Genomic DNA, 12,469 nt, shown 5'->3' with positions numbered 1-12,469 from the left:
CCACTGTGTTTTACAAACTGAACAACACCCCACTACTTGATGCAAAGTGTAAGAAGCATAATATTTAGGGTGGCAAATGTATATGTAAATGGACTTCTTTGTGACATTTTTTAGACATAATCAAATACAGTGACTGATTAGGATGAGACTCATTTCAAAGGTATCGGTTAAATGTAATGTTTTGGATGAGTAACATTATTAGTCAAATTGAGTCTCATTAATCTTTTTCAAAGCAGAGATGAAGACATAAAACTGCTCTTCACATCAAAATTATCAATAAATCAAAACCCTTAAAATGGCCTCTCACAAAAATAATTCATTTGATTTTTGTTTGCATTGTACTATTATCCAAAAATATAAATAGCTGTGAAGTGCAGGCTTATACACATTTCTGCCTGCATATGGCCAGGAAAAAGCAAACAGAATCCCTGGGAATACTGCAAATTCTACTTATTTTGCGATAAATATTCAATCTTATCTGGAAGGATAATTACTGACACTGAATTTAGACTCAAAAGGTGCTCTTTTTGAGGCATTTTTCAACGTTGTGTAAGGGCAGGTGTTATAGTAATGATAAAATTCACAACTTTACCCACATGGAATGAGCTTCCAAACTAATTGTAAACAAGTTCCATTACCTTAACAAATTATGTTTTATCACTTTCCAATCTGACCTTACATGATTGTCATACACCACTCCCTCGATAACTTGCAAACCCACTTATAACGTGGAGTCAGGCATGGTTCCCCTTTTTAAACCAGAAAATACCCCAAAATTGATCCCTATTTGTTGAACTTGAAGAAAGTCGCGATCAAAAACAATCACTTTGATCTGCTGAGTCAAGTATGAGTGTGTTTTATACCACGGAACACCTTGTTATAGTCTTGGCATAACCTAAATATGGTGCTTAACGGTAACATCACTGTACTTTTTCTTGTTTAGCTAGAAAACGCTATTCATTTAGCGTAATATTCATTGCATCTTCGGTTTCTGACAGTGGTGTTATCTATACTAATATTTGACACAGCTAACATTGCAGTTCCATCATTTACAACCACAGGTGGAGTAATTTCAAGAATATTACAATGATTTGTAAGCAAGGTCCTTGTTGCAGCTTCGTCTGCATCTACAGTGGTGCAGCAATTCCAAATGACTTTTCAGCGTTTGCTCAAAGAAAATTTCTTACTATAACTAATCTAGTAGGTGCATAAGCTACAGCACCAAGTGCATCAAAATAAGCAAATTCGTTTGAAAATGCACTTCCATTTTCAGAATCTTTGAACCAAATCATGTTCGTTGAACTCGATCTCAAGTAATCATCACTGAATGACACAATGTTAAGAATAGTTCTTGCAACTGGCAAGTGCATAGAAATATCTTCTACTGTTTGATTAGGAAGTTCATATCTGGCACTTTTAATCAGGCTCCATTCGTTGTTAACAAGTGCAACTTGTGTACTGATGCTAACATCACCACTAGCCATTAGCAGCTGTTTTTGTACTACCTTGAACTTCAAATACAGCTTTGTGCGGCAACAAAAACACATATAAAATGTTTTGATTCCCATCTTGTTAGGCTCATTAGAGTTCTCGTTGAGATATTCAATATACTCAAACTCAGTTGCAGTCGTCTATGGTTATCTCATCAGCAAGGGCAAGATATTATTACTATTTTACAATCAACTAAAATGCAGCAACATCAGACTTTGGCCGGAGCCTCGGGCTAGTGGACTACTGCTAATTTCGAGCCCTGTAAAACCTACACAATTCCTAAAAGTCCACAAATACAATCCTTATAGTTGCTGCTCTGGGTTTTATTTATTTCATCAAATTTCAAAATACAACTTGCACCATAACTACTATAAACAGACTGAAGCACAGTGGAGTCTCAGATATAACTCAGCCCATTAGAAAATATGGACTTCAGAGTGGATTGCTATAGAAGAGGATGAAACTAAAATGTATGATTTACTTAAAAATATATTTAACAAATTTCATGTCAAGTCAGCATGTTTATAATCTAATTGTTCACAATAACCCTGCTTTGCTTGCTATCATGGGCCATTACACCACTGTAGACATTGACCCTGATGCGCTTGCTAACATTGGACATTACAGTGTTCTAGAGAGTACTTGAAAATGTGAGTAATTACAGCACTGCAGACATTTACTCCACTGTGCTTGTTAATCTGGGCTATTAGATCTTTACTGACCGCTCCAGTGGCAGTGTCCACTTTGGATGCGGGAGGTCACGTGTTCAAACCCCGGCCGAGTCATACCAAAGACAAAAATGGTAATAACAGTTGAATTGCTAAGTGCTCAGCATTAAAGGTTAGTTCGGACTGTTAAGGCCTGGTGTCAGGAGAATGTGACTGGGTGGAACATGATGCTACATGTCTGAGGCGTGATGCCCCAGTGCTAGACATCACTATAAACTACGACAATGCAGACATCATAGTGATATGACTGATTTTTTTAAAAGCTATGTAAAAAATCCAAATCACACACGTCTTTACTGGATATGGTAATGTCGGTAATGTGTGCTATTACAATGTGTACATCCACCCTAACGTTATAAATGGAGTTGTCCAGAAACTGCAAATGATTGGCGAGCAAGTTCATATTTTACACTGTGAAACTTCCGTTTGGAAAAAAATGCGCAGACAATATAAATGTTATGACATCCTGGTCATAATGAGGCTTGAAATTATAAATGAATGAATGAAATAAATAAATTATGTGCATCTTTTTCTCTCATTTCATTTTTTCAATCAGTAGGGGTTACAAACTGATGGGGAACTATATTCAGACTATTTCCACATTTGTCATATATGGATCACAAAATCTGCTCTTAATATTTTTAAATCTTAATAAAGGTGAAGCCTTACCAACAAGACTCACCGTGCCCATTAGATATTCCATTCTCAAGTAAAATCACTCGGTCCCAAGGCCGAGGGTTTTATCTGTTCGCAAACTAGGCATGAAGCATCACTTAAAAATCAAGATTGCTTGACAAGACCACATGAGTCTGATGTTTTATCAATAAAGTACGGCGAAATCTCTGACAGCATGAATGATGATGAAATCACTGTATCGGTAATATAAATGAACACAAGAAGTGCAATGGTGACCACAACCCTTCGCTCGATTAGACTTTTCTCATGCGTCTTTATCACTTCAGGATCACAAGGACACTGAAAAACTACACATATACATTCAAAAGACAGTTACGTAGCAATGCATAACTCTCGGAAGACCATGTCATTAATCGAATCCGACAAATTAACCGTTATTTTCACCACTGCGGTCACAAACCTTTCATATAAGAATCCACCAGACGGAAGTAGCCCATTCTACTGTGGGCTGAATAACATGAAGAAAGTAATTTCATAAGATAAAATGCTTAGCTTGCTTTTTGTTTCAGATTGTATCATTTTATAATTTTATATAAATTTGCAGAACAGAAATATGTAAGTTTGTATAGCAGAAATAATGGTTGATGACATCATCAGACTTCAAATATTAAGGTCTCACTGGACAGTTTATCTGGTGAATTTTCATTCGACGATGACCAATTACAGAAAAGTGAGAATAATTTTACACTGAAGATACAAATAAAAACAAACTAATGATTTTTGTAGAAAGCATACATGTGAGATTTTGACTGCAGTAATCAGGTTAATTCCTGATGCAACTGGTGGTTTTTATACTGAACCAACACTGCCACCAACCCCTAAATTTTACATTCATTTTTGACAAGAAATAGCTATTTTGAATATTTTTCTGTGACAAGGCAGCTAAAAGAATCAGTATGTGCCTTATGCATGAATAAAGTTCACTAGTACTATAACAAATTAGCATACTTTTCATCACCCCTCAACCATCTAGATTTTTAGATATTTACCTCTGTAGCAGACACACAAAAATACGTAAGACAAGTCGACAGCTCATTTGCAGCCCGAGTTACGCATTTGATCTCCAATGCAAATCTAACTGTGACAGGCAGTCACCCACAAGCCAACCTATTTCCAAGCCTAACTCAAAGTAAATCTGAACCACATTATAGATTTAGCTTATGTGTGAATTTATAAATGCTAGGCTTGTGATAATTAGGTTCATGCCTTCTACCTTAAAAATTAGGGGGGTGTCAAAATACGAAACTATCCAGTGAGACCTAAAGACAGATGCTGGACCTGAACAGAAGTAGCCCATCCTGCAGTAAATATGTGTTATATATGGTCTAATAATCGTACCGAACACGGCGCAGAATCTGTGCTATCTTTTAATACTTGGGAAATTAATAATGCGGTCAACAGATTAGTTGAATTTGCTCAGAATAATGAATGCATCATGAAAAAGTTACAGTATAATATTACTACTATTTTAAAAAGTTTCTTAAAAGCTCACTGACCAAATGTTTTCTTGCAGTAGGTCCTCTTGCAGCTGTTTGCATAGTAGCCTAATAAAATATAATTTTTACATTAATCAGATTTAATATCTACTGACAAGTGAACTGGAAATATATGCCAATACTCATGCACAATCTCACACTGTAATCCAGTTTAATTTATGGCGCTTTCTCTGTTCTCATTCTTTTCAGCATCTTTTTTATCACGAGTAGTTAATTGTCACAATAACTGAGTCACATATCATGAGAGAGAGCAAGAGAGTGGGCACAAGCATTATCCACTGTAACTAAACAATGGCAGAATTTTTTTCCCCAAGTAAAATCTAGCGACTGGGACGGAGATTGCAACCTGAAATTTTAGGATACTAATGTTGTGTTTGTTTCATTCATCATGTTGGAGATTAATTTTGTTGGGTATTGTTTTTTGTGCATGGATTTTGAAGAATATTTTCTTTATTGGTGCATTGGTACTGAAACTTTAAATGTAACTACTGTTTAATCGCCTATAAAATGACATTTGAAATTTACTGAAAATTCAATTCATCATGCTGAGTAGGGTTATGTAATAAACATGACATACTGACAATTTGACAAACTGAGGTCTATTGTTCGATATTGTTTAATTGTACATACAGACAAAACTAAATTAAAAATTGACATACAAAAAAAACACTACATTATTTATTTTTTATTTTTTCATGCAACTATTCACATCCAGAAATGCATGTATGGTATCCACTGTGCTTATCTGTTTTATTATGGTATTCATTAAGCAATGCTTGTATCCGCATTTATTTGGATTGCAATAATTTGAAAATATTCCATTAAATATTGCTTATTGCAGAGTGAAGTACCCTTCAATGTTATTTATCCACTGGTTTTTACCACGAAGTAAACTTCATTTTCATGCAAATCTAAATAACCCATATTTGTGTTATAGTTTGTGTTTTGTTGTATAAACATTGTGTTTGATGCAATAAAAGTGGTGTGTCCTTGGGCAAGTCACTGGAGTTTAATTTATATCTCTGCATGAAAAAACATACTTGCTGTGCCCTAAAACCCCAACCAAATGAACATTGAAACCCATCAAAACTGAACTTGCTGAACAGAGTAATCCAATCAAGACCAATTTCGAGGGAGTTCTTAAATTGTTCCTTCTTTCATATTATATAAGAAAACCTCTCTAATCCAAAGTTGAAGAAAATGTTCACCACAATTTCAATTTTACACTTTAAGCACACCTCATAAAGCTGAAACTAACTTACAAGTTGGAAATGCATTTTAATCTGAAATCCCTCTGTTCCTGAATCTGAAACAGATTTTGATCCCCATCCCCAATTTCAATTTTACACTTTAAAATAACTCTCATAAAACTGAAACTCACTTCATCTGCTCCAGAACTGCGACAAATTTTTATCCCCAATGTCAATTTTACTCTTTTCAAAAAGAACTTCATAAAACTGAAACTCTCTTAAAACTTGGAAATGTATTTTAACCCCAAGCTCATGTACACTGGAATCCGAAACATTTTTCATCCACATTCCCAATTCAAATTTTACAATTGAAAAAACCCTCATAAACGTGAAAACTCACTTTAAATTTAGAAATGTATTTTAGCTGCTGAATTCCTGACTCACACTGGACCAGACTGTTAATGGTTAACAAATAATGTAGTAGCTTATTGATGGGAAAAAATCTCAAGGGCATGTGAGGTTATAACTATATCTGACACAGGTGCTGACAGGATAACAGGGCTCCTGTGACAAGACGTATTTGAAAGCCATTTTAACTTATAAACAATATTTTTTTTTCCCAATCAACTTTGACAAGTAACATCATCTATCTGAAGAGTTTTTACTCATCTCATCTTAATTAAAGTTTTGGAATATAACAATGAAAGAAATACCTAATATGGATTATATTGTATCCATTTTTTTCTCTCTCTCGGTTTCGCCAAAACGCATTTATATATTCAGCAATGTGCGAGGTACAAAATCCAAGCGGCAAATGGAAGTTGAATCAACCTAACCAGTCTTAAAGCCTGATTGGAATTACGTCACAATTAATACTTCCAGTTCAGTCTATTTTTAGAACAGTTTTTCCTCTCTCATTTTGGTGGTGATAGAAGAGTTTAATTTATGCATTTTTGGTAGGGATTTAAAGGTAACTGTTTATTCTTGATAATATGAGCTCAAGGTGTTGTTGTATGTGTGTATTTCGGCGACAGTACACAGTGAGTGTGAGTAATAAGGCCTTGGTAATGATCAGGAAGTGAAATCTGTGTTCTGTTTACATGTTGATGTGTTGACAGTTCAGCATCTAAAAAAAGAGCAGGTCAACCTTTGACGAGAACTTCACCGTGAAGTCATCTTTGAAGGTATTTTAGATTAACATATGATTTGTATTGATTGTCACACGGTGGAAAGGTCCGTACTGAGAAACAAATGTAGAGAACATATAGTAAAATTAATTGTGTCCTGCGTCCGATTGCACATGGTCATGTCATATGGTAACGGCTCAGAAAGGACCGGTACGGAAAAGGCCCGGGTTAAAAATGCCCGGTCCAGAAAGGCCAGTAACGGGTCAGAAAGGACCTGAACGGAAAAGGCCCGGGTTACAAAAGCCCGTTTAAAAGTTTGATTAATAATAATAATAATAAGAAGAAGAAGAAGAAGAAGGAGAAAGGCAGCTTTTCTACAATACCCATATTTATTCACTTCTAAGTCAATGAAATTTTTACATTTATCACTAAAACACTGAGATGCGAAAACCGAAGCGCTGGTCAGTGAGGATTAAAACCTAAACAAGAATAAAGCACGCATAGTAAACGTCAGACCTTTACCGATCACGCAGATTGAAGTACCGATATTAGGGAAGAAGCAGCTATCGCATTGTGCTTTTCACACTTCCTGTACCTGTTTTTCTGTCTCAGATTTTTTTAATAAGTTAGGAAACTTTGATAATCACAATTAAGACGCAAATATAAGTCTCTACAATCACAACTCTTTCCCACGCCTCCAGTCTCAACAGCGCTTGATGTGTCGTACGATTTTAAGAGTTTTTGTAACGATTACTGAGACACTCCTTACTAATCTACCCCAGGCGATTATCTATAAACTTCCTATGGGACGAGGAAACATCTACTCTCATAAGGTACATGCGCATGAGCAGCAACAAATAATAAGATAATTACAACATGTAATACCTATATAAACGGCAACGTCTTTACTGGTGATCACTAATTCAGGTGTTTAGGGATTTATTTGCATGTTAACTTTATTACAATCTATTTATTTTAATTTTAGCATTGTTTTACTGAATTACCTGCTGTGTACAACTTATCTCAACGACACACAATTAAGGTTCTGGTACGTATTGTTTCATCGTCTTTCACCATAATCTGTTTTCCATACCCGTCTATCAATTTATTACGACTTATTAAAAAGATACGTAATGGGCATAATGGCGTAATGTTCACTGTATTCATTGTGCTTGGGTAGTTAGGTCGCGACAGCATGCGATTGCTTGTGACGTGTGTGGGTTTTGGCAAAATCGCACGTGCATCACTGGTAAGTACACTGTTAAATATATTTATAAAGTTTCATATTAATAAGGCTATGCTTAAACTGTAAAGGTAATATACAATATTGCCACCAATATCAACCATATTTGATAACATATGTGCATTTTACCCTTATAATTGGTTACAGTCAGCCATAGTATGTGAAACAATCGTAATGCTTAAAACACACGCTTATGTACTAACTTAAAAACAATATAAATAATTTACATGTGTGAAAATCTTCATATTCACTTCTATGTAGCATAACCATTCAATTGGAAATGGGGGGGGGGGGCCACGAGCAAACACATTTTATTATTCTTGCGTACTCGACCTTATCTTGAAGTCACAAGAACTACAATGCAACATATAATGATGGCGGTGCAGGCCATAAATAATAAAATTATCAGTGAGACTTTTGCCTATTGCTGACTTTTACAACAGGGCACAAAAATTAAGAAATATTTCTTTATTTAATAAAATTCTCTTTATTTAAGACAATTAAGACAATTCTCTGCTAATCATGGCAATATTTATCTTCATGTATTCCATTAAATCTCGTATGAATGTTTTGGCTTCTGCATGTTTTAATTGTGCATCCTACAGAGTATGAATCGAAAACATTTATCTAAGAAGATTGTAAAAAAATTATTTATTCTAGGAATATAGTTGATTAATTTCTCATAAAATTCACGGCGGTTATCCAGAAAAATGGTGCTGACATCTTTAATCTAAAAGTGCCCTGATTTGCCTATTATTATCGGTATTTGAGGGGGAGGGGCGAGGGAGAGCACGGATACATCCAGCAACAACCATCGACCTACCGAGTGCAAGTTTTCTCACATGCTAAGTTTCAACCTGTCTGACATTGGAATCGAACCTGCGGCGGTGAGCTGGATGAATTCGTAAGGCAATGAATTAAACTACTCGGTTATCGACTGCCTTAATATTTATATCTCCATGAGTCACAAGTTGTCGTTATACCTATGACGATTTTGTTAAAAAAAAAATTCATTATCTGGTGCGAAGAAAAATAGAAAATGGAATGTTTTTTTTTTGTCTGATTTATTTCATAGATTCCTACTATTGGCGAGTTGTCGAATGATATTCCTCTGCGGAGTCAGCGGAAATGGAAGTGGATCCATATGGTGCGAGTACGATTCTCCACATCCCCGACACAAACACTGTATTCGATATCAGTGACAGAAACATTGGTCCAGTGAATCTTACCGAAGAGTACGTATATGCAAGTAATGCTAGTAAAATTTGCAAAGAATATGATAAACGTTATTATAAACTTCATTTGAATTCTTTGGTAATCGTATACAAACATGAAACATGTGCAACCGCTCTACTTCCTTAGGACATAAATGCATCAATTTTGTATGATTGCTTGCAAAAAATTGTTTATTTCAGGTCAGTGCACGATGTTTTGACTGAGACGATGGTCGAATACCGTATAACGTATACAATCCTAGAGGGATCATCACAGAAACATATCCGGCTATTTGTGTCCAGTCTTGGTTATTCATATGGGATAAAAGTGTGTGAAAATGCAAAATTATAAATAAAAGTGTTGTGTATGTCTTGTCGAAAAAGTGTGTGTGTATGTGTGTGTGTGTTTGTAAAATGCGCGAAAAGGGGACATCAGTATAAATACACAACAACAAACCGGGGACACGCCTCGAAACGGGTACGTCCCCGTTTTGTAATGTCGGCTTAAATGGAATGCGAAGACCTTACTTAATGATACAAACCTTAAAATAAGCGTATATGAGCATCGACCCGTTGTGTCAGTATTTTGTCAGATCATGCTATACACAACAATACACACGTCCCACTCGACTCAAAACCTCGTGTGTATCAGTCGGGAAACTGCGCCCCGTTTACGCGGTAACAATTCACACTGTTTTGCTGTCGGCTTGCGCACTTTGATTCTGAATTACTCAACGTAGATGGCATCAAGAAGAACTTACAGTATTTAAATCATTTAAGTAAACATAGACAAATACATAAGATCTGTTTTCTTTTTTAACACAGACAGCATATACATGTTTATTAATGGTTAGTCCAATGTTCATAAAACATTTCGCCAAATTAGACCAGGAACACAAGAAAACTGAATAAAAGGTTACATGGAGATATTATACATGGTTTTTACGATGGACAAGAGATGCTAACCGTTCATCTGTGCTTGTATATTTTATTTCCTTTTTAAATCAGATCATGAATAATATTTTATGCAGGGGTCTCTTTAGTGAATGAATGAAAGAAACTATAATAATTTTCCTCTAATTAATGCATGACCATCACTATAACAGCTATACATTTACATCACAACTTCACGAGTACCTGCCTACCTCACAACTGCGTGGTTTCTCGTTATTACATTTCCTTAACGTAGCGCCAGTACATAAATACTGCACAAGGAGTCGTACAATCAATCCACACAGTTAGATTTTAATAGGGACTATTTAGCTCCAGGGACACAGTCACTTATTCGGCTATATTCTGAGTTCACTACAACTAAACCAAGCCATCATAAAAAATAAATTTTGGTGTGTTTCATTTCGAAGAGATCTTATCATGCACTGGTTTATTAATGAATGGGATTGCACTAAAGTGGCAAATTTTAGTAAACCAAAGTTTAATTTTTAATAACTTGGGGGACATTTTAAGTTCTAAACCATATAATTGCCAATAAAATTATTTTAACTGAAGATTAGCATGCATATTTTATTGTTATTTCATTTTAGAAAAAGGGACAAATTTTCGGTATTTTCACACAATTCAATATTTCAGAATCCTGGACAAACATTGTTACTTATATATACGACAGACATAATATACCAATTCCACATGATAATTTCACTTTAGTCTGTTAATATGGAAGTGAACCATGTGTATGTATACTGCAGTATTTAGATGGCATAAATATTTGTGTGTCCCCGTTGTGATGGTAACGATAGTGATACGGTGTTTCTTGGAAATCAACCACAAATCAATTATAAATGACATGTATACATCAAATGCGTAGTAAAATACATCTTTCTCAACCTGAATTTGTTAAAATAAAATTGGCCCCATTTTGATGGTAAAAATCATATGTCCCCATGTTGTAAGTTTTACACGTGTGTGTGTGTGTGTGTGTGTGTGTGTGTGTGTGTGTGATATAATAACAATTGTGATATTCCTCCTCAGTGTAAGTGCGAAAAGCGTCAACTAAACATGAAAGCCATATCGTTGGACAATTTAATGGAAACCGAATTAAATGGCAAAGGTGTTTTGAGTTTGGTTTGTTTTAAAGTTTATTGTATTGGTCAAATAAAATTAAAACAAACCCTTGTTTTATATGTCAGTTATGTCTTTCGTATCAAGTCAAGTAGAGAAGGGAGAATATTGTAGATCCAAGGCATTCAAATACTGAATAAAAACTCGTTGTTGCATCAACTGACACAATCAAAACTCTTAAAATGTTATTAACATCAATGAAGTAAAAATATCGTCATTTGGGTAATATACTGAACAATTTAAAAAGATTGCATACACAGTTCATCTATTAACAGACGCACCCCTAATTGAAAATTCTATTTTTGTACCAACGAAGTATAAAATCTAAAGGTCCATATATTTGAGAATTAAAATGTACACAAAGAAATATTGTACAAGAAATAACAGTTGTAACCAGAGATTACTGAAAATATGCCTTATTGATCACTTTTTTGCCACACATTTTTATCTAAACTTATAAGGGGAATAATTTAAAAAGATAACTATTATCTCCCAAACCTCAGGTATCGTTTCAGACAGGTATCATTAACAATGAGGCTACATTAAAAGTTGCCTGTCATTTCAAGCAGTAGGAAAAAATTCGTAGAGTTTCTATCATATCTCTCATTAAGGCTTTCTTGGCAATTTTATAGTGTGACTATCATTTCTATCCATATGGACCTCCTTCCAACAGTAGTACTACTTTCAGGTGTAAAAATCTTGTCTGTGTTAGTGTGGTTGCCTTGTATCTTGACAATTATGTCTGAAATAGCAAGGTTAAGCTGTATCCTGACCATCATCTCGCAAACCAGAGGACTAGTTTGGATCTTTTTAAGTAATATAATGATTAAAATTTCCACTCCACGAATAAGATCACTTTGACACTGACACTGTTATTTTAGGATAATATTATCTATCTGACAAAACAGTTACATTGCAGAAAGGTAACTGACATCTCTGTGACAGTGAGTCTATCATCTCTCTGACAGCAGGGTTACGTTTTAGGAAGACAAATTTCGCATCTCGAACATCAAAGTGACTTTGCATGTAGACAACTATCGCATATCCAACAGAAGGGTTAATCTGCACTAAAATACTCAGACAGCAGGTAGACAATTATTACCTATCGTCTCTCCGAAACCATGGTCATTGTGTAAAAATGTGACCATCATTTCTCTAACAGAACGGTTGCTCTGTAGGAAAATAAACACCATCTCTCTAACAGCGTG

At 35.1% G+C, this 12,469-nt stretch overlaps 1 protein-coding gene and 1 long non-coding RNA gene across 7 annotated transcripts in view; one reads left to right on the top strand and one right to left on the bottom strand.

Moving 5' to 3' along the window:
• Positions 1 to 6,901, bottom strand: part of LOC149784616 (uncharacterized) — a 35,542-nt gene extending 28,641 nt beyond the window's left edge. The window contains exon 1 of one of the 6 annotated variants that reach the window (XM_089932680.1): positions 6,702 to 6,901. The gene's annotated coding sequence lies outside the window, so the exon portion shown is untranslated. The other 5 variants (XM_089932674.1, XM_089932678.1, XM_089932677.1 and 2 more) reach the window with 5 other exon arrangements.
• Positions 6,492 to 12,017, top strand: LOC149784615 (uncharacterized). The gene is made up of 3 exons (XR_016413900.1): positions 6,492 to 6,571; positions 9,047 to 9,206; positions 9,387 to 12,017. It is a non-coding gene; the product is annotated as an uncharacterized LOC149784615 (long non-coding RNA).
• The last annotated feature ends 452 nt before the right edge of the window (positions 12,018 to 12,469 follow it).

Source organism: Sinohyriopsis cumingii, chromosome 14, assembly GCF_028554795.1.
Source record: "Sinohyriopsis cumingii isolate HCF-2022 chromosome 14, ASM2855479v2, whole genome shotgun sequence".
Lineage (NCBI taxonomy): Eukaryota > Metazoa > Mollusca > Bivalvia > Unionida > Unionidae > Sinohyriopsis > Sinohyriopsis cumingii.
The sequence above is the reverse complement of the archived record's forward strand: the minus strand, read 5'-3'. Positions and strand labels throughout refer to the sequence as shown.